This window comes from Ornithorhynchus anatinus, chromosome 9 (assembly GCF_004115215.2).
Source record: "Ornithorhynchus anatinus isolate Pmale09 chromosome 9, mOrnAna1.pri.v4, whole genome shotgun sequence".
Lineage (NCBI taxonomy): Eukaryota > Metazoa > Chordata > Mammalia > Monotremata > Ornithorhynchidae > Ornithorhynchus > Ornithorhynchus anatinus.
In genome coordinates, this window is record NC_041736.1 from 18,426,411 (window position 1) to 18,448,766 (window position 22,356).

General features: G+C 44.7%; 1 protein-coding gene and 1 non-coding gene across 2 annotated transcripts in view; both read right to left on the reverse strand.

Moving 5' to 3' along the window:
- OLA1 (Obg like ATPase 1) overlaps positions 1-14,166 on the reverse strand; it is a 139,135-nt gene extending 124,969 nt beyond the window's left edge. Inside the window, exon 1 of the mRNA XM_029072282.2 lies at positions 14,148-14,166. The gene's annotated coding sequence lies outside the window, so the exon portion shown is untranslated. The remainder of the gene's footprint in view (positions 1-14,147) is intronic.
- LOC114814451 lies at positions 7,234-7,371 on the reverse strand. The gene has a single exon (XR_003762248.1). It is a non-coding gene; the product is annotated as a small nucleolar RNA SNORA7 (small nucleolar RNA).
- Positions 14,167-22,356: the final 8,190 nt, after the last annotated feature.

The window sequence follows — 22,356 nt, forward strand, 5'->3', positions numbered from 1 at the left end:
TTTAAAGGTTTATTTATGATTAGCATTGTTCTTTTATATAGAACCACTTGCCCTTCCCCCACCATAATAATTCTTCAATCTGGTTCATGGTTTAGAGTTTTATCTGAACATGGTTTTATTGCATCCTATGATGTCTTTATTATGATGTTTTCCCAATGTCCTTGCGACTTAGGAAATGTCTTTCTACATATAACTGATATAATTGTCTCTAAAGTTGAAGTATGTTGGGGTCAACAAATTAGTAAGTAATAGTGTTTAAGTAAGTGCTTACTCTGGACAGAGCTCTGTACTAAGCACTAGGAAAAAATGCACATTCTCTCTGTCCCTTCAATGGGCTCACAATCTAAAAATAAGGCTGGGGAAGGATTCATTGCCAGATATAAAAGGAAAGATGAAATACTCTAAATACAGAAAGCATTATCAAGGCAAGCCCATTTCAGCCAAGTGCTGGATCATTTGAAAGAGTGGAACCGGCAGTCAATCACCAGCTCATCATTGCATATACCTCAAAAGGACACAAGGCTAGGATGATTCAGGAGGGATGGAGCTTGGAGATTTATGATATTAAAGAACAGTTTTTTCCATGAAATGAGGACTTTGGGGGAACACATTCGAGGGAAGTAACCCTAATCAGCTTTATTGTATCTGGATGGAAGAGTTTGTCGGTCCCTACCTTTCCCCTCCCCAACGCTGCATAAATGTGTATAAAGTCATTTGAACAAAGTCAATTGTACAAGTCATTCCTATGTACTTTATATTAGCCTCCTCTGATTGTTGCCTTTCACAGTAGCTATGAAAGATGATGCAGCAAGTGTAAGAGAGGTTTTCCTCAACCTTTTTGGTTTGGAGGGACACTGAATATTTGAGGAGTGGCCTTTAGTATAGCCTCCCTATCTCCCATATAATAACAATAATTGTGATACTTGTGAAGTGCTTTCTATGTGCCAAGCACTGCACTAAACACTGAGGTAGGAACAAGATATAATCAGGGCAGACCTGATCTCTGTCCCATGTGGAGCTCCCAGTCTAAGTAGGAAGAAGAGGTATAGATCCCCATTTTACAAATGAGGGAAACTGAGGCACAGAAAAATAAAATGAGTTGCCCAAAGTCATACAGCAAGCAAGTGGTAGAGCTGGCATTGGAACCCAGGTCCTATGACTCCTATTAGGCCCATGCTCTTTCCACTTGGTCATGCTGTTCCCCCATTTGAGATTGTGGGACAGAGAAAAACAGAGAGACACAGAGGGAAGAAAGAAAACTAAAAAAAGTTATGTCTTTGTGAGCTTTGCAACAAATAACAAACCTCCCACTTAAGCAACCCAACTCATGATGCATTTATTTATTTATGGTATTTAAACACTTACTATGTCCCAAGCACCATACTAAGTACCGGGATAGAGACAAGCAAGAAAACAAGGTTGTACACAGTATTGTCTCAAATGGGGTTCACAGTCTAAGTAGGAGGAAGTAGGATTGAATCCTCATTTTATAGATGAGGAATCTGAGACACAGAGAAGTGAAGTGACTTCCCCAAGGTTATATAGCAGGCAGGTGGCACAGCTGAGATTAAAACCCAGGTCCTCTGACTTCCAGGCCTGTGCTCTTTCCACTAGGTCAACCCAAATTATAAAATCAAACATGCTCACACCCAGGTTTTCCAGGACCCACTTTAGGAAGTCTTTGGTTTATGCCAGTAGGCACATCATTTGGGAGCCACTAGTCTAAAAAAAGGGTCTTGAGGCTGCCTAATTATATGACTTTGGGCATATCACTCACTCTGTGACAGTATTCTGACCTTCAAGACACTTCATGACACCTTCAATACACCTTCAAGTCACATTCTCACCTTCAAGAATACTTCTCAGGAATACTGTGAAAACAAATGAGATAGCATTTGGAAGTAAAAGCTTTATGTAAATACAAAATAGTAGTGGCCAATAGTGCCGTTCAACTGGAAAGATTTTTGCAAACTTTTTAGGAAAAAGTTAATTTGTCATTCTAATGTTATTCAAATTAAGTACTTCCTGTAAATAAAAATTCTAAACCTATGAGTCATAGATTTGTAGAACTGGAAAAGACCCTGAAGATCATTTGATTCAGTCCCCTGCCTCGAGGCAGGTGGACAGCCATACCATCTCAACAAAGTGATTGTTCTCTTTAAAGTTTGCAAAGGTAGACAGCTTACAACCTCCTTCAGGAGTCATTTAAGTGTAAAATTGCCATGAAAGTCAAGAGGTTCTACCTTTCAGCCAACAGAATCCTTCCTGTTTCTTCCTAAACCCCTTTCTTTCCTTCAGTCTTGATGAACATCTCATTTAAAAATACTTGTTGGCTGGTCCATCCTGAAAGAATTTTTTTTTTAATTTTCAGAGTGTTTTACTTTCATCAGTCATTTCCTGCAACAGCTTTTTAAGTCATTTGGATGTTGACTTTTCCCAAATAGACTGGAGCCCTGAGGAAATATTAATAGATTTTGGAGTCTGTTGATGGCAGCTCTATCACATATTGACCAATCCTACAAAATTCTTGCTCAATAATACTTCAGTGGCTTGGAAGAGTTCAGATATTTTGAAGGGCAGAATTTGGCTCAACATGGACTGCTTAAGTTCACAAGTGATAGAGGTGACCTGGTTTCTAGGTTAAATATAACTGGAAATATAGAGTGTACTGACGGAAGCTTTGTGGTGAAATCAAAGTCTGATGCAATCATTTCGCACTAGGATATATTCATCTGCCTTAAGCACTGTATCCTAATACAGGGTAGGATACTTGATCTCAAGGATACTTGATCACTGCCTTCTTCCTACCTCATTTCAGACAGATGATATTTAGTTTTGTTTTAATAGTGATGTATTTTTTTTTTTACATTTTAGCTTTCAGGACTGATGTTGTAATTGTTTATCTCACAGGTTGACCTCTTAGGATGTTCTAGTGAATTTTCTTCATTTTCTTGATGGTACTTTGATCCCAACTACAATCCATTTAAAACAAAATGTTTTGTGTGCCATTCTGTGGCTGTGGTCTTTTGGAGTTCCATTTCAGCTTCATTAATATTGATGTGTTCTGTCTTCTTACTTCCACTCTCAGTGGATTCTTTAAAATTAATCTCCAGAATTTGTGGTGATTTGTTGTTATTTTGTCTGTCAGCCTTAGTACAGTTTTTGTCTTGTTAATTTTGTTTTTCTTTATTTTTATGCATCTGCAATGACTGTTCCTCCTACTTGTACTACCAGTGTGTGTCAGGTCCTTTATGGAATCCCTGTTTCGTCTCTGCCTTTCACTGTGATTTTCCATCATTATGGACCTCTTGAATAAAAATGTAGCCCTTGTTTCTGACAGAGTCCATGTTCCTTTTCTTTTCTTTCTGTGTGATTTTCCATCATTATGGTTCTTAAATTTCTTGAATAATGATATATACTATGAACAAATGGATGGAGCAGTAATGGCTTCATCAGTGTTTTCTAAAACGTATCTGCAGCTTTTAGAGTTCACAGTGCCACTGCAGAGTCTCTGCCATGTTTGTAAAAGAATTTTTAAAATATATTTTGTAGTCTGTTGGCAACAATGCTATCATGTATTAATAATTCACATTCTTGCTTTCAATGTCTATTTGTTAGGATGTTAGTTTCATGGCAGTCAGATTGGAGAATAAGAATTAGGTCCAAAAGGCTCTACAGAAGAAGGTACAAATGTTTAATTGCTTTTTAGCATTTACAAAGATAGTTAACCTTTCTTTGCTAACAAATGCCAAGTTGGTGCTTTGCAAGCAGGCAGCATTCATTAATTTCTAAAATCATTTTTAAAAGCACTGAGATCAAAGCAGGGCTGTTCTCATTTTAGAGGTTTTATCTGTAGGAATGAGTAATTGCATTGATCATTTTGAATAAAATAACTATCCATTTCTAACTAGAAACAGTCAAAGTGGCATTGCAGGTAATAGGAAAACTGCATTCAAATATAACACCTACAATTAACTAACACCAATCACTAAATGCCAAAAAATGAGAAGGTAAAGCTGGAAATATTGGCTGCCCAATCATATAAAAATAGGGGAAAAGGTAATGCTAGAAAAAAATCTATAAAATATGTGGGTAACTATTGGTCAAAAACTGCCTCCATTTCAGGTACAGAATACCAATAGGTATTGAAAGTCCAAAAATCAAGATATTATATAAAAAAACCAACTGAGCCAAATCTCCCAGTGTTGGTATTCTAGAAGAATCAATAATGCTTTCAGGTTGGTTATTGGAAACCATTTAGTTCATTGCTGAAAATATTGTACTCTCACCATGGTAATGCAATAAACAGTAAAGAGTTAAATACTCTTCCTCAAGAGCCTAGTTTACTATCAGGAAGTAAATTTAGGCATTCAAAGAACCAAGATTATTGGCAATCCCTTAACTAATGATTAAGCACCACCACAACCAATCAACAAATGTGGTCAAAAATATGACAAACATTGCATAAAGCATCAACAAGAATGACAGGTAAGGTCTCTCTATCCTCTCCAGTATCCGAGGATGTAGCTATATATTTACCCTCTCTCCTCTGTTCATACCTGTATCCTATCTGAGCAGAAAGACTATCCATCTAATCAAAAACTTCATCTCCAAATCTAAATATGTTCTGTCTGAAAAAAGACGTACTTCTGATTAGCAATGTCTGTGACATCACTGTAAATAGAAACAGTCTGCGGGAGACCAATCAATCAATAAGTTGGTATTTATGCAGCACTTACTCTTTGCAGAACAGTGTACTAAGCGTTTGGGAGAGTACAATTTCAATTTAATCGAGGAGACAAACATTAAAAGAAACTACAGATGGGGGAACATTTTTCAGTGTCTGATGGAGTCCAACTCCTGAAATCCCTTCAATAATAATAATAATAATGTTGGTATTTGTTAAGCACTTACTATGTGCAGAGCACTGTTCTAAGCGCTGGGGGAGATATAGGTCATCAGGTTGTCCCACATGAGGCTCACAGTTAATCCCCATTTTACAGATGAGGTAACTGAGGCACAGAGAAGTTAAGTGACTTGCCCACAGTCACACAGCTGACAAGTGGCAGAGCCGGAATTTGAACCCATGACCTCTGACTCGGAAGCCCAGCTCTTTCCACTGAGCCATGCTGCTTCTCAAGCATTGGATCAGTGCCTCCCTCACCGAAGGAGTACATAGGCTCAAATGGGCCTTCCTCCTAAAATATCAGGCTTCCTGAGACCCAGGACCACTCGGGTCACTAACTCCATCTGTGCTGGAGGGGTTAAAAGAGCCCTCAGGAGAATGGGATGAATGATGCTGGGGTCTACACAGCCTGAGATTTAGCCTACTGCTTTCATATAATGAACCCAACTGACACCCTCAACTTTCTTGGGTCCGGAGTCAGTCTTTGTCCAGTGCTGAATTTTCAAGTGTATTTGAACCATGTAATTCAGTTCATCAGAGCCCTCAGTGGAGGCCTCTGGAAAATTTGGACAGAGGGAACAGCCGTAAATCAATTAAAGGCATTTATTGAGTGCTTACTATGGGCAGAGTACTGTAGTAAGTACTTGGGACAGTACAACACAACAGAATTAGCAGACACGATCCCTGCCCATAACAAATGTTGACAGTCGATTCTGTTGATCAATCAATCTGTGGTATTTATTGAGTGCTTACTGTGTGCAGAGCACTGTACTAAATGCTTGGGAGATTACAGTGCAACAATGTGTTGATAGACATATTCCCTGCCCACAACGAGCTCACAGTCTACAAGGGTAGGAGAATATTAATATAAATAAATTATGGATATGTACATAAGTGCTGTGTGGCTGAGGGAGGGCTGAATAAAGGGATAAAATCAGGGCAATGCAGAAGGGAGTATGAGTAAATGAGGGTTTAGTCAGGGACAGCTTCTGGGAGATGTGGCTTCAGTACGGCTTTGAAGGGGAAAGTAATTGTCTGTGTTAGTACAGAGCACTGTACTAACCTCTTGGGAGAATACAATACAACAGAATTGGTAGACCCATACCCTGCCCACCAATCATATTTATAGTGTTTACGGCATGTAGGGTATGCATCCTTGACTTCTCCATTGGATCGTAAGCTTCTGGAGGGTATACAAAGGTCAATACTGATGTTGGATCGAGCATAGGCCTAGAGTCAGAAGGACCTGGATTCTAATCCCAATTAGACTGTAAGCCTGTCAATGGGCAGGGACTGTCTCTATCTGTTGCCGATTTGTACATTCCAAGCGCTTAGTAAAGTGCTCTGCACACAGTAAGCTCTCAATAAATACTATTGAATGAATGAATGAATAATCTGGCTCTGCCACTTGTTTGCTGTGTGACCCTGGGCAAGTCACTTCTCTGTGCCTCAGTTACCTCTTCTGTAAATTGGGGATTAAGACTGTGAGCCCCATGTGAGACAGGGACTCTGTCCATCCTGATTTACTTGTCTCCACCCCTGCGCTTAGTACAGTGCCTTGCATATAGTAAATGCCAAACAAATACTATTATCATTATTATTATTACCATTAATAATAATATGCCCTTCTTCTGCCTTGCCACAAGGCAGCAGTTTTGCAAAATTTCTCTCACTAAGTTGGGGAAAGACCCCTCTCAGGAATGAAGTCGGAAGAAATTGCCCCACTTGGCCCTTTGGTCTAAAGACAGGCTTGGTGATTCATCCTATCTGGTAACTCTGAACTAAACTGCTGAAATGCAAAAATGCAAAAGCCCATCTTACAAAGAAATAAGACTCATGGCTGGCCCCTATTTTCTATTCTGAACTTTCATTATCTGAAACAGACTGAAGCATGCCTTTCACTTCCTTGAAAAGTTAATAACAGACCATATAATGTTTCCACTTCCCCCTCCCTATCCCCCCCACCTAACATTTTGTCAAAAAATATACCATTTTTGTTGTATTCAATAAAATAATGTTATCAGCACATTGTCAGTCAAAACAAAAAGCACATGCCACAAAGCTAAGGGAATTCCCTCCATTAGTCACAGATCATGATGAGTCTTGTCTTATGCCGTCGAGTCGTTTCCGACGCATAGCGACACCTCGGACATATCTCTCCCAGAACGCCCCACTCTCTTTCTGCAATCAATCTGGTAGTGTATCCATAGAGTTTTCTTGGTAAAAATACAAAAGTGGTTTATCATTTCCTCCTTCCAAGCAGTAAACTTGAGTCTCCGCCCTTGACTCTATCCCATGCCTCTGCTGCCCAGCAAGGGGGAGTTTTGACTTGTAGTAGATTGCTTTCCACTCGCTAACCACTGGCCAAGCTAGGAATGGAATGGGTATGCCTCTGCTTGACTCTCCCTCTGATAGCTGAGACTTGTAGAGTACTGGAAACTCTCCAGGTGTGACTCTGAGAGGGGTCATAATAAGTATCCCCTTAGAATTACTGAAGTTTAATTAAGAATTGAACCCTCTTTTTTTGGAGGTATGTGAGCCTCACATTGAGTTCTGAATGCCTCCTAGGATGACCAAAATGCACACCTCATGATCAAATAACATGAAAATCTCTCACCATCCTGCCACTTTCTTTTGATTTTATGTCTAGAAGACCCCAGACCATAATTTATTCCCTCCAAATCCCTTGAACTTTATGTTAAAAATCTGATTCTCTTCCAATATAGGTCTATTATAAGCCATATGCTCATCATCTGAAACTATGTAGAAGAGTTCAGTGGTTTGCAGGTAGAGAATGTGTTAAAGATATTGTTCTTTACTAAAACCAGTCTTCCTTTTGGAATTCCAACATCTAAGCTTTGGAAAACATGCAGAGCTGAAATTAAGCCCATATGGAAAAGAGGGCAAAATGACAGTTTCTCAGTCAGGCATTTAGTTCATTCATTGTTATACCCAAGCAGTCCTTCCTATGAACAACCCCAGAAAACTTCCCAAGAACTTGAGCATTTTTGTCCAAACTTTGCCTTATCTGGAGTGTTGCCAAATGGAGACCTGTGCACGATCACCTTTATTGGACGTGTTCTACTTAATAGAGGACCAGAGAGAGGTAAGGATAGTGGCTGGAATATGTCAAGCTTTTGGCCTTCTTCCCTCTTACGGAGGAAATCTTGTATAACAGAGAGAGGATCTGACTATAGACCACTTGCTGTTCTTAGTTTAAGATGCACTTCCTAAGACAGATCAGTCTTATTTATTGAGTGCCTATTTTGTGCACAGCACAACATAACAGAGTTGGTAGATAATATTCCCTGCCCACAATGAGCAATCAATCAATCCATGGTATTTATTGAGTGTTTACTGTGTGCAGAGCACTGTTCTGAGCCCTTGGGAAAGGACAATACAACACATTTGGTAGATGTTCCCTGCCCACAACTACCTTACACAGACTTGGGGAGAAAGAGATTCAGTTTTAAATCAGAATCGAAGTAGGTGGGAGCGGAAGTGGTCTGACCTAGAAGGGGATTGTCATTGGTTGATGGTGCCTGCAAAGCTGGCACCAATTACCACCATCAATCACCATCCTCACCTCTCATCCTGAAGGAGCTGATCATCAGAGTAAACGCTTAACAGATACCATTTAAAAAAAAGAATTAACACCTCAACATAATAGAGAGGATGACATTTGCCGGAAGGTCTTGCAGTAGGAGTCCAGCCTGGTCCTTCAGGCAGAACTCCCACTCAGAACATGGAGATCCCCCAGGACTCAGCTGGAGATATAGAAGCTATATACTTCAGCAAGATGGTGCTTCCCCTCCCCATCGCCCCAACTTGCTCCCTATGCTCTATCCCCCTCCCCGCCCCACAGCACTTGCGTATATATGTACATATTTATTATTCTATTTATTTTATTAATAATGTGTATGTATCTATAATTGTATTTATCTATATTGATGCTATTGATGCCTGTTTACTTGTTTTGATGTTTGTCTCCCCCTTCTAGAGTGTGAGCCCGTTGTTGGGCAAGGACTGTCTCTATTTGTTGCTGAATTGTACTTTTCAAGCACTTAGTATCATTTTGGTAAAAAACTTAAAATGCAATAATGACTTTAAACTATGTTCAGATCCCATCTTGTAATACATAAAACCAGCCAGTGAAAGGCCCCTTATGAGGGAAAGGTGGAACTTACTTCTTTTTGAAAGGGGTGGAAAATTCTGAAATAAGAGGCTTAGGGGCTGAATACTTGTAAGAAAGAAATACAAAGGCAATTAAAATAGAAACCTCAAACCACCCAGAAACTAGAATTACAAGTCTCTGAAATAACATTAATGGAGTCAAATATTATCTGAAGATGCATTGAAGATGCATACTTCCATCTATGTTTTACACCATAGGAAATCTCACTAGTGCCCATGCATCTTTAATTGTTAATTACTGTAGCTTTTATGAAGCATTTACCATGGGCTTAGCACTGGGATAGATATAAGATAATCAGAGAGCATTCATTCAATTGAATAAGAAATGATTCCTAGCCCTTAAGGGACTCACAATTTAAGTATTAGTGGAGTAGAGTTGGGGACAGGACTCTTAAGATAAATCATTCAGTCGTATTTATTGAGAGCTTTCAATGTGCAGAGCACTGTACTAAGTGCTTGGGAGAGTACAATGCAATGGAATTAGCAGATACATTCCCCAAACAATAAAAAACAAAACGACAAGGACAAGAGCAAATACTGTATGAGTTTCCTGCTCCTCACCACCCGAACAAGACTGTTCAGAGAACAGACAAGAGCCACTGCAACTGCCATCCCAATCCCAGTGTTTCAAAAGTTTGAAAGGCCTTGGGCTGCTACTTTGTACTCACCTCGCAGTACTGGGGCTTGACCCAGGGGCTGGTGACTGGCATGCTTAGAACAGTGTTTTGCACATAGTAAGTGCTTAAAAAAATCCCAACATTATTAGAAGCAGTGTGGCTCAGTGGGAAGAGCACGGGCTTTGGAGTCAGAGGTCATGAGTTCGAATCCCAGCTCTGCCACTTGTCAGCTGTGTGACCGTGGGCGAGTCACTTAACTTCTCTGTGCCTCAGTTCCCTCATCTGTAAAATGGGGATTAAGACTGTGAGCCCCACGTGGGACATACTGATTCCCCTGTGTCTACCCCAGCACTTAGAACAGTGCTCGGCACATAGTAAACGCTTAACAAATACCAACATTATTATTATTATTATTACTATGTTTTCTGGGCAGTGGGCTATGCAATCCGGGACTGAAAGAACAACCAAGCCTCACACTGCTGCTTGTCCTCACTAAACTGTAAGCTCATTATGGGCAGGAAATGTGTCTGCTTATTGTTGTATCGTAATCTCCCAAGACCTTAGTACAGTGCTCTGCACACAGTAAGCACTCAATAAATATGAATGACTGACGGACTGACTGACTCACTCTGCCACTGCAGCAGGGGTATTATCAAGCTTAGATCAGACACAGTCAAGTCCCACAAAGAGAATCACAGTCTAAGAAGTGGTAGCAGGTATCTAATCCTCATTTTGCAATTGAGAAAACTGAAGCACACTGAAGCACTGCCTTCTTAGGAAATACCTAATCACAAATGACAAGCTGTAGACTCTTTTTTGGCCTTTTGTCTTTACTAAGTAAGGGTCAATAGTGACTCCCACCGACCCTAATCCATTGCAGTCCTTTGTTTGAGATTAGCTGAGGAGAACCCTACTAGCCCACACAGACAGGGCCTATAGCTGAAAGTGGGGTTGGTGAAGGGGGAGGCCTCTCTCTTCAATTGCTTTTTGGTGGGTCACGGCTAGAATCCTTTTACATCGTTGGGTGGAGCGGCAGTTCTGCAGGCTTTGTGGTGAAATGCCTTCACTTGAACTTGCAGACTTTGCTAATCTGAACTCAAATTCCTCTTGATGTTGCTAATGCATAGATTATTTTTGTCATGCAGATCCCCTGGAATTTAGAAAGTGCAACTGGAATTGTCATTGCAATTATAATCACAATTAGCTTTATCCAAAGGGAAACGAGAAGGAATAAACAATTCTGTAGGAGTCCATTTTTCACCGAGGTGGATCCATGCTTCCTCGTGACCAAAATGCCATTACTCCTTCCACTAAATCTGAATTACAGAACCTCTCGCTCCATGTTACATGAAACATGAATTTCAATACCGGGGTCCTGGGAAAATGTGAAAATGCCATGGCATTGTATGTTCATCAACCTTCAATTATTTTTTCTTAGAAATGCCCCGCTGTTCGTCTTACAAAATTTCCTACTCTCAACCCTGTCCCTCACTCAATAAGAAACCTACTTTCCAGGATGCTAATTGAAATGCCATAGAAATGTTGTCAGTTGTGTGTCCCAAGAATGTAGTGTTCTTGTCATACTGTTGCAAAAAAAGATTTCTAGGGGAAGAGGCAAGAAGAATGGAGAAAAATGCAAAAAGGTCTGAAACACTGAAATAGTAACGGTCCTATATTTTCAAATCTGGTTTAACCATGTGACTTGTCTCAGATCTCCAAAGAATGCATTATTGATTTCAGAAATAGTTTTGGAGTGCAAGAGTAAGCTAACTGTCACATTTGATGTAATCATTATCAAGAGATCACAGTATATGTACAGAAGTTCAAATATTGTCAACAGTTCTACATTTAAAAGGTTTCTTATGTAATTTTACAGCTGGTAAATCAACCCCTGATGACACAGTGAAATAGGACCAGGGTATTAAAGCATTTGAACATGGGTTTTTAATTTGTTAGCCAAACATTAGTACATTTCCCTAGTCTTTCTTCATGTGTATCTATATATATATATTTTTTAAAACCCTGCTGTGTAACAAAAAAAAGGATTACAGTTTTATTCAGAGCTTTAGGCTGATTGCCAATATTCCAGGCTCTTGGATTAAATAATCCAGTAGAAGGAAGTAAAAAGGAGCGGACAATTGAGCGATTGAACATTCTTTTTACTATTACCAATCATTCTCAATTGAAGCAGTCTGAAGCACTTTCACTTTTTATTTTAAAGAGCTGTGAGTGATCAAAAGGTATTAGATCAACCCCCTCACAGCAGTGTTCTGAGCCAAAGGAGAAACTCTTGCAGATACTGTAATTCTGAACTTGCTGTTGTTCATCTGATGAAGAGAAGTTTTAAGACCGGCAATGCATTAACAAAATTGTGTGGGTATCAACATATCACTCTAAATAAAGTTTTACCCTGTCTACCGAATAGGAGGAAATGCTTGTTAGAAAAAAGGGGCAGTGGGGAGAATGAAAAATCCTTCTTTACACACTATCTCAGTAAAGACCTTAATTCCCATGTATTATCACACAGATCACAAAGTAATGTCTTTATGGCAGAGAAGTTTAACATTACTAGCTGCTTGCTGCAGAAAACTACTTTCATAACCTGCATCCATACACCTACATTGATAATAATACCTTCGAGTGATATACTCTTTCCTTCCCAGCAATTCGTGCACTGAGTCTGCTTTATCCTCACTACTGTACAGCACTTGAATTGAGAAAATTATTGGTATTATCACCCCCATTTTATGGATGCGCGACTGAGGCAGCAAAAGGCTAAGCAAATTTTTTTCAGAAGAGGAGCTAATCAATAGAAAGTGGGGACTAGAACCCTGACTCCCAGTTCAGTGTTCTTCCCACGAGATCAAGAAAAGTTACATTGTATGTGCCCAGTCAAATTTATTTTTAACATGCCCCACTAAAATGTGTGTAGGCAAAAGCTATAATGCTCCTCACATATTATAAAATAGGAATTGCATAATACATGCCATGTCTATAGGCCAACAAAAGAGGGAAAGTTTTGATAGCTTATTTTTTTGAGCTCTATTTTCTGAGTAAAATGTAGCTCCTCAAAGCAAACACTACATTCACGCATTTTAAGAGAATATCTTAAAGAGGTCTAAGTATGAGCCCCATATGGGATACAGACATTAATCAACCTGATTATCTTGTATCTATCCCAGAGCCCAATACAGTGTTTGGCACATAATAAGCACTTAACAAAAAAACCACAATTATTATTAGAGTCCTCCAGCAGTTGAGGCTTAACTTCCCAACTTCCTCGGGGCCAAGAGGAGGGCTGCAGGAAGGAGCCAGTAGGACACTTTGGAAGCAGTTAGATGCAGCATGGCCTAGTGGATGGAGCGGGCCTGGCAATCAGAAGAACCTGCGTTCTAGTCCCAGTTCTGCCACTGTCTCCTGTGTGACCTTGGGCAAGTCATTTTACTTCTCAGTGCTTCAATTGCCTCATCTGTAGAATGGGGATTAAGACTGTGAGCCCCATGTTGGGGTATGGACTGTTTCCAACCTGATTACCTTGTATCTCCCCCGGTATTTAGAACAGTGCCTGACATATAGTAAGTGCTTAACAAATACCATAAAAACAAAACTTTAGGGAAGTAAGGAATCCCAGCATCTGACTTCCCCCAGATTTCCTTCTCCTTGACCCTTTCTCTTGCTCTAAGCCCCAAAAGGAGAACTGCTACTATTACCTTATCAGCCCTTCCGGTAGTTCTTAACCATCAGTATTGCCCTTTGTATGTCCTCCAGAAGCTTACAATCCAATGGAAAAGTCAAGGATGCATTCTTTCATGAACAACAATTAACAGATACTCAAAAGGACAATGGGTATTTTGCTAATAAATCTCTACTGCTCTTTAAAATCATATTGCGGGCATTACATACTTTTCCCCAACACTTATTAGGGTTAGAGAAAAGTCTTCTACCCAGCAGGTAGATTTTTGAGAGATGATGTGTAGGTTGAAAAAAAAATATTGACACTTTATTTTTAAGTTCTGTTAATAGGATAAAAATAAGAAAACATTTTACCCTCTACAAAAGGCCTCAAAGTGGCTCTAACAATAAGAGAAGCAGCATGGCTTGGTGGAAAGAGTACAAGCTTGGGAGTCAGAGGATGTGGGTTCTAATTCCACCTCTGGCACTTGTCTGCTGTGTGACCTTGGGCAAATCACTTAACTTCTCTGCACCTCAGTACATCTGTAAAATGGGGATTAAAAGTGTGAGCCTCAAGTGGGACAACTTGATTACCCTGTATCTATCCCATCGTGTAGAACAGCACTTGCCACATATTATTATTATAAGCATACTTTACCATACTTAATATTGCAAGGGAGAACTTCCCTAACCAAACCGATATAATTCTTGCAGGTTTTTCAAATAAATACTCCACAGGATGAAAGGACCTCTCTAACCTGAGCGACTGAGTGATGTGGATGTGTCCTTCGCTGCTCAATCCCCCACCACCGGTGCCTCGGGTCTTCACCATCCTGCCTGCCGTTCCAAAGGATGAAACTAATGTACAAATAAGCCGCTGTGGAGGAAAGCACGGAGAATTCGTAAGGCTGCGACCGCGACGCTGGTCCTTATTTATTATGTGCGGGAAGTTCTGCGCCTCTGCCCTGCAGCCCCCACCCCCGGAAAGAGCACACGTGGTGCAGGGCAGGCTTAATTTACATCCCTCTTTTGTTGATGTTTCTTCTCTACTCCACTGCTCCCTCCCCCTCTTTTAAGTGAATGCACATGTTTTATAGCACTCTAACGGGGTCTGTATCTCACACACACACACACTCACACACACACAATCACACACACACACTCACGCACACTTCCCCTCCCCCGATGCACTACTGTATCTCTTCTGCAACTGCACATTTTGAGAAAGGTTCAAGAGGAGGTCTTTAACCTGGTTGAAATGCTTTGCTCCCACACGCTTCCCTTTCTCCTGAGACTCTCCCGAGACTAGATCAGAGGTTCCCCCAAACCGCTTTGGGGTTTTTTTAGTGGGTGTGGATTTTCTTTCTTCTTAAAATAAACGGAATTCTTTAGGTTTGTTTTGGTTTTTCTTCTAACCAGAGAATCAGTCCCTTGTCTGGTATCCAGTGATCAGTGCTGAATCCCATCCTTAACTGGTATTTGTTTCGAAGAGGTGAAAAAAATAAATGTTTTATAAAGCTCAAATTGGCCTTATCAAACAAAACATCTGCTAGGTCTGTGAGTGACTGGTGGCAGCAGGAGACATCAGAGCTGGCCTTGCCAATACAAGTCACTGTAGTTAATGGAAGCTATTATGGGAGAATTCTGGCAAGAAGTTTTTTTTTCTTCCAGACAGCTAAAAAAAATTTAAAGAAAAATGTATTCGGTTGCTAGGGTAACTGTGGTTTCAAAACTACTGTAACAAAGGCCAGATATCACATATCAAACTACCAAGTTGTTAATTTGACTGGTATTTTAAAAGTAACTACTTTAAAGAGATGTTTTCCCCTTATCTAGCTATACTTGCAGAGGAGGGAGAGGGGAGAACAGGAAAAAAAGACAGGGGAGGAGGGAAAGATGAAACTGGAGGGAAGGAGTTAGAATCATCCTTCTTTTTCTGGATCCTTGTTCAGTCTCCTTGGAATAAGAACCCTGATGGGATATGAGCAGGAACAAATCTGAGAATAGTTCCAGTTTGGTGAGTAGAGGGAATCTGGAAGTGTCTTTCCAGTCTTCGTCCCTATCATCAGGTCCCCAGGGGGTGTTCCCGGGCAATGGAGATTTCCAGAGGGCCTGCAATGGAGTAAGATGGGGCCCTGTATTTTCTAGTTGGTGTCTCTCCTGAGTGAGACGAGAGAACCAGAAGGTAGAACTGTGAATTAAGTTGTTGATGTTTTGGGGAAAACTTTCTCTGGCTCTAGCGTTAGGTTTGCCAAGTTTTCACTCCTCTTCCTTCCTGTCTTTCTTTTCCTTTCTCTTCCTCCCCCCTTTCCTTCCCCTAACACCCCTTTCCCGCTTCCCCTCCCGTCTAGCTCTTCCTTTCCCTCCTCTTCCCCCAACTTTCCCTCTCTTCCAACCCTCCCTTTTTCTCCTCTTCCCCTCTCCTTTCCCTCCCTTCCAGCCTTTCCTTTCTTTCACCATTGCTTCTTGTTCCTTTCCCTTTCCCCCTTGCCCTGCCATCAATCCTTCATTTCCTTCCCCCTTCCACCCCTTTTCCCTCCCCCCAGCCCTTCCCCCTGCTCTCCCTCCCTTCTTTTCCCCCTTTTCCCTCCTCTCTCTTTCCCATCTCTCTTCTCACATCCTCTTCTCACATCCTCTCCCTTTCTTCCTCTCCTCTCCCCTGCCTCCCCACACTACGCCAGACTCCCAAGACCCCTCCTGCTTCTGCATCTCTGCTGTACACAGGTCTTGGCTCTGCCCTTCTAGAAATAGGACTCGGAAAGGTGCCGCCTATTCTCCGGATTGGGCGAAGCCTTTGGGAAGAGGCCAGAAAAGGGGCACTGCGGTTTCTTGCAAGAATGTAAGAGATCTCTCTCCAAGGCACACTCCTGTTTGCGGTGTGTCCATAGGCAGCATCAACTTCAAAATGAAGGGCAACTCTACTTGCTCCTAGAAAGAAGGCATTCTCAGAAAAGCACAGGAGCAACAGAGAGAAATGAGTGGATCCTGGTTTAATTTGGGAAGACCATTTCCAGAAACGCAACCCAGCATCCCTCGTGTAGTGCATCCACTCAGTGGCCCCAAGGGCCAAGGCCAGGCCAGCCCAGGCCAGGTCAGCCCAGGGCAGAGCCCCTGGGGGCCGGGGGCTGAGGTGGGCGAATCCAAGGCTGCGGGAGGTTGGGGGGAGGGCAGAGAAAGCAGGCTGGGGAGATTTCACAGACATTTGTGTTTAATTTCCCTCCCTGATTCCAAACGCTCTGTCCCTGTTATGATATGGGAAGGCGAAAGGGAGAGGGAGAGAAGATGAAGAGAGAGAAATTATGTAAGGACTGTTTCCGTTCGATTGCAGAAATGAAAACCAGCTAGTCGCTACCCAACACCATGGCCCTGATTCAAAATCAAGTTGTAATTTAGTACCGAGGCTGCACTGACACCCTAAACTTGCAAACGGGGAGCTGACTTTAGCCTCCTGATTATTGAAAGCGGGACCCGTTGGCCGCACGGGCGTCGGGTTACAGACGGTGGAGGTGGTTGTTTACGTTCACCCTGTCGACGGTTGGTGGGGGCGGGGGGACCTGCAGACGGGAGGATCTTATGGCGGGGGGAGAAAGGCCCAGGGAGGCAGGAGAAAGGCCCGGCAAGGCCCCATAGAGGAGCTGCTAACCGATGGCTTAAAAATCACCCAGAGACATCTGGAGGAATAACTGGACCCGTCTGAGTTCCTAGCACTTGGGCCGAGTTTGGAGAGGGGGAGATCAGTGCTTGGCACATAGTAGGCGCTTAACAAATATCACCACCACCACCATCATCATCATCATCATCATCAGGTCTCATCAAAGGAGAAAGGCATCACCGAGTCCCCTCTCCGATCCCCAAAACAAAGGTCAATTGTCCCGGGGAGTTCAGAGAAGAGAAACCGGGACCAGCTTCCCTCATTCATATATATCTCCACTTACCCTGCACCCACCACTCTCCGTTACCTACTCCTTCTCACCTATTTTGCCCTCACCTACGTCACCAGTCCTTCCTCGTCTCATCCGCTCTCGCTTCCCTCCCCACTCCACCCCTCCACCTAACCTAGCCCGCACCAACTCATGCATTTCCTAGACACTTCGTTTTTCACGTCCTCCTTAATGATCTGCAATATGACCTAGAATCACCTCCTCCCCCGGACCCAGTAACAATAAAAAAAAATAAATTGTTCCTGCCCATCCACATTTGTTCATCTGCGGTTTAGTCCGGAAAGGTTTCTGGAGGGCAGTGTTTGGGGGAGTTGGTAGGACCCTCCCCCTCCCCACTCCCAGTCTTCCATCCTGTCAGCCTGAAGTGCCTGTTAATTATCTTAAGGCCCTAAATCGTTAAGGAAGGGGAGGGAGGGATCGTGGGTTCCCTGCACCTTGTGCAGGAAACGCCAACAGAGCAATCTGAGCTGAACCCAAAATTCATTTCTTCCCTGGAGAACTGGTCCTTGATTCTCTCTGGAGGTGGAGATTTCTCCCCTCCTCCTTTGGGTCTGAAAAGAGACATTGAATTAGGCTGAAGTGAATATTCGACGTCCTCTGTAATTATACACACATTGAACTCTTTACAGTTGACTTAAGTTACTTGGCGCTGCTATTGGTGTGGCCCTGCGTATTGATTAAACGCAGCATCTATTTACCTAAACAATAAATGTGGAGATTAGTAAAAGTTCACTTGATCACAATAATAGGATTGACAATTAAAGGGCAATGCATCCCAGATGGAATGGAGCCTGTGGCAGGCGTCGCGGAGAAGGGAGAGCTAGGGGCTGCTGCCCTGACAACTGAGCCGGGGAGCTTAGAGGGGAGGGAGGGAGGCAAAATGGAAAAAGAAAGAGAAAAGGAGGCAAGGAGGGAGAGGAGTCAGGGGGGAAGGGAAGGGGGAAGGGAAGGGGAAAGGGAAAGGAAGAAAGAAAAGAGGAAGGGAAGGAGGGATGGAAGGAGAGAGCTAGGGAGGAAGGGAGAAAAGGGAAGGAAGGAGAAAGGAAGGGAAGGAAAGAGGGAGGGAGGAAGGAAAGGAAAGAGGGAGAGAGGTGGGAGCCGGATGCGGATGGAATTTCCAGGCCTGGAAGGCCCGGAGCTGCCCGGGTAGGACTGAGTGCGACGGTCTGCCTCCGGGCTTGGGAAAGGACAGCTCCTAGGAGATCTCCTATTTCTAAAGAAGGACTCAGGCCCAGCATCCCCAGGTCGGGGGAGTCGTGTATTTCATCCCTTTGCAGAGCAGGTAAGCACGTATTGGTGCAAGGGCGAGTGTGTGTGTGTGTGTGTGTCTGTGTCCGCGGGATGCAGAGTGGGGCGCGGTATGAGCGGGTGAGAAACGGGCTTTGCAGAGGGCAGGGCTGTAAACACTTTAGCGTGTATGTGGTGTCTGCTGCGGGGAAGTAAAGGTGCGGGTCCCTGCTCCTAAGTGTCAGTTGACGGGGATGGCGGGCCGGAGGGGACCCCGGGTATTATTGAGCGCTTACTGTGTGCAGCGCAATGTACTAATAGCTGTTGGGGGGTGACTTCTTCGTGGGATACGCGAGCTGGGGACACGCAGGACCTCTAGACCCTCTAGTGTAAGCTCGTTGAAGGCGGGCAATGCGTCTGCTTATTGTTGTATTGTACTCTCCCAAGCGCTTACTACAGTGCTTTGCACACAGCAAGCGCTCAATAAATACAATGGACCGACAGACTTCGGCCTCACCCCTGCCCCAAGCAGCTCGGGGTTTCAGCCCTGTCGGGGAAGTGGGCCCGAGAGGGAAAGGAGGGGACGAGGAGGACAAGGCTCTAAGGCACCCTGATGGGGGAACCCAACCAGGCCCGGAGGATAAGGGTTCAGTCCACCCCGGGATGGACAGAGGCGTGGGAGAGTTTGGGCGCGGGTCCCCGAGAGCTCTGGGGAAACGACAGAGAGCCGTACCAACATAGGGCTTGGTGGAAAGAGCACGGGCTTGAGAGTCAGAGGACTTGGGCTCTAATCCCGCCTCCGCCACTTGCCTGCCGTGTGACCTTGGACAAGCCACTTCTCTGTGCCTCAGTTCCCTCATCTGTAAAATGGGGATTAAGACTGCGAGCCCCCACTTGGGACAACCTGATTACCTTGAATCTAGAGCAGTGCTTGGCACACAGTAAGCGCTTAACAAATACCATTGTTTTAGGGCCAGGGCTGCTGGGACTAATGGGACTTCTCAGATCGGGGACTGCCACACTTTGCCGCCCACTGGGCAAGAGTTTTCCACTTGAAATGTTGCTGAGGACAGTTCATTTGTCTATGCCTTGCTTTCCCCGGACCTCCAGAGGGTTTAAAATCCAGAATGTTTTCTCCCAAGCATAAGCATAAAAGCGCCTTCATCTCAGGTGTCTGCGAGGAGGTGGGGACGGTGGTAAGAAGGGGAAGGAAAGGGAAGAGGGGGGAAGAGAGAGAGGGAGAGAATGTGTATGAATGAATAAGGCGAAGAGGAAAATGAACAGGGAGAAGGCTTCAGCCAAGAAATGAGGCTGGGAAGCTCCAGGGCCTGTTGAGAGGTGGGAATAAAGGAGGAGGTAGAGGAGGAGCAGGAGGAGGGAGAGGGGAGGGAAGAGGGAGGGAGGAGGAACGTGGCCTAGGCAGGATCCGGAGCCTCCCTCGGCCCCTCCTCATCCACCCCCAGTCCCCCCGCCTATCTCCGTCCTTTCTGATGGCCAGAAAAAAACCTCAAACCAGCCCAGCCCCACGGGAAATCTCCACTTCTCTGGCAAGTGTGAAGTGTGTCTGTGCTCTCCTTTGCAGGCTCTCAGCAAACTGGAAAGAATTTCCTTGTCGTCACAAAATCGGTGTGTGTGTGTAGAAAAAGGAGACAACTGCAAACAGAACCACGAAGCGGGGGGGGGGGGAACGCGTGGGGGGACGCCGAGCTGGCTTTGATTGCTTCGGATCTGTTGCAACTGCCTCTTCACTGTAGAAATGAACTGAAATATTTAGCCCTGGAGCCGGTCCTTCCGCCCTCTCCCACCCTTTTCTCTCGTCTCCTCCCCCTTCCCTTCTCTCACCCCCTTCCCTTGGCTCATCTGGTCCGTCTCTGGCGGGGTCACCGCTGCTCCAGCCCCGCCTGAAACTTCAAGGGCTAATGGTTTTGTGTTCCCGAGGTAATTAAAAGGCAGCAAAGCTTCCCCAACACTTCGTTAAACAAATATGTAAGTCCCAGTTTCCCCCTCCCCACGTGCCTTTACACATGCCCGGGGATTAGGGCGTGGAGGGCTGTCCTTCCTACCCCCACCCTCTACCCCAATAGGCTTTTTGCCCCCCACCCTGGGTACAAGATGAGCGAGGGCGAGCTGTGTTGACGACCCAGCAGCGCCCTTTGACTTCGCGGGACACTAATCGCCTCCTTGGGGCTGTTCCCAGGGAAAGAAAAAGGCTAATGGGGGGCGGGGAGGGGGCTTGCAAAGAGTCTAAACGCCTGTGCGGGTGAATTTTTCCAAATAAATCGCTTTTGTGTTCAAAGCGCTAATGGATGGATGGAGTCGAGGGGCCAGGTTCGTCTCCGAAGCAGCAGAATAGATGGAAAGGGTTTTCTGTTTCCTCCTCCTCCTCCTACTCTTCCTCCTCCTCCTCCTCCTTCCCCTCCCGCTGCTGCGATTCCTCCTCCTTCTATTCCTCCTCCTTTTCCTTCTTCTTCTCCTCCTCGTCTTCTTGCTCCTATTCCTCCTCCTCCTCCTCTTCTTACTCCTCCTCCTCCTCCTCCTCCTCTTCCACATAAATCACTCACATTGTTTAAGGTACATTGATCAATCTAATGTCTTGTAATAGGCTCCTAATTGCCATGAGGAAAGTCCTGCAAGCTTGCCTTTGAACGTGAAATGGTTCATGATCTGAGCTAAAATTCATTCTAGGCTGGAGATGAAGTCATTCCCGAGCATATCCAAGTAGCACAATGAGCAGTGCCTTGTCTCCCCTGCCCGGCCCAGGCCCGGGTCGACGGCGTCAGGGAAAGGGGAGCAGAGGGGCAAAGGGCGGGGGGAAATCGGGGGGTAACTGGGAGAAAGCCGATGGATTTCCTCTCTCTTTCAGATTGATAATTCATTAATGAACAAACCCTATGCTGGGATTTATTGGTCATTGTGGACTGAAGAGCATTCTGCAGTGTCAATCATGTCGCCTGCTCTCACAGTCCCTCGTGTGTCTCTCAGCGGAGAGTTGAGGTTCCTTAGACACGACCTCCCCCCGCCCCCCAAACACACACACACACACACACACACACACACACACACACACACACGTCCATCCCCTGGAGGGGTGTTTCGGGAGAGGGGGAAATGTACGATGCTCGGGAATGTTCAGAACCGGCACAGTGGAAAACTAGGAAGAGGATCGCGCTCCCAGGTGTCGGGCAGCCCGGACTGTGCAGAGAGGTCGGGCCTCCCAAGGGGTCCAGATGGGAAAGGGTGCGGGGGGGGGGTGGGTCGAAGAAAGTTTTCGAAGCTGCCCCCAAGGCTGGATGCAGGGTGCGAGCTACAGGGTGCCAGCAGCAGGGTGAGAATTGCAAGGTGCAGGGTGCGGGCTGCAGGGTGAGGATTGCAGGGTGCGGGCTGCAGGGTGCCAGCAGCAGGGTGAGGATTGCAGGGTGTGGGCTGAAGGATACCAGCATCAGGGTGAAGACTGCAGGGTGCGGGTTGTAGGGTGCCAGCAGGAGGGTAAAGATGGAAGGGTACGAGCTTCAGGGTGCGGGTTACAGGGTGCCAACATCAGGGTGAGGATTGAAGGATGCGGGCTTCAGGGTGCCAGCAGCAGGGTGAGGACTATAGGGTGCGGGCTTCAGGGTGCGAGAAGCAAGGTGTGAGTTGCAGGTAGCAGGCTGCCGGATGCGAGTTTGCGGGGTGGGTGCCGTAGGGTGCCAACAGCAGGGTGCGGACTGCAGGATGTGAGCTGCGGGGTGTGAGCTGCAGGGTGCGGGTCGACGGATGCGAGCTGCGGGCTGCAGGGGGCGAGTGGCGGGGTGCGGCCTGC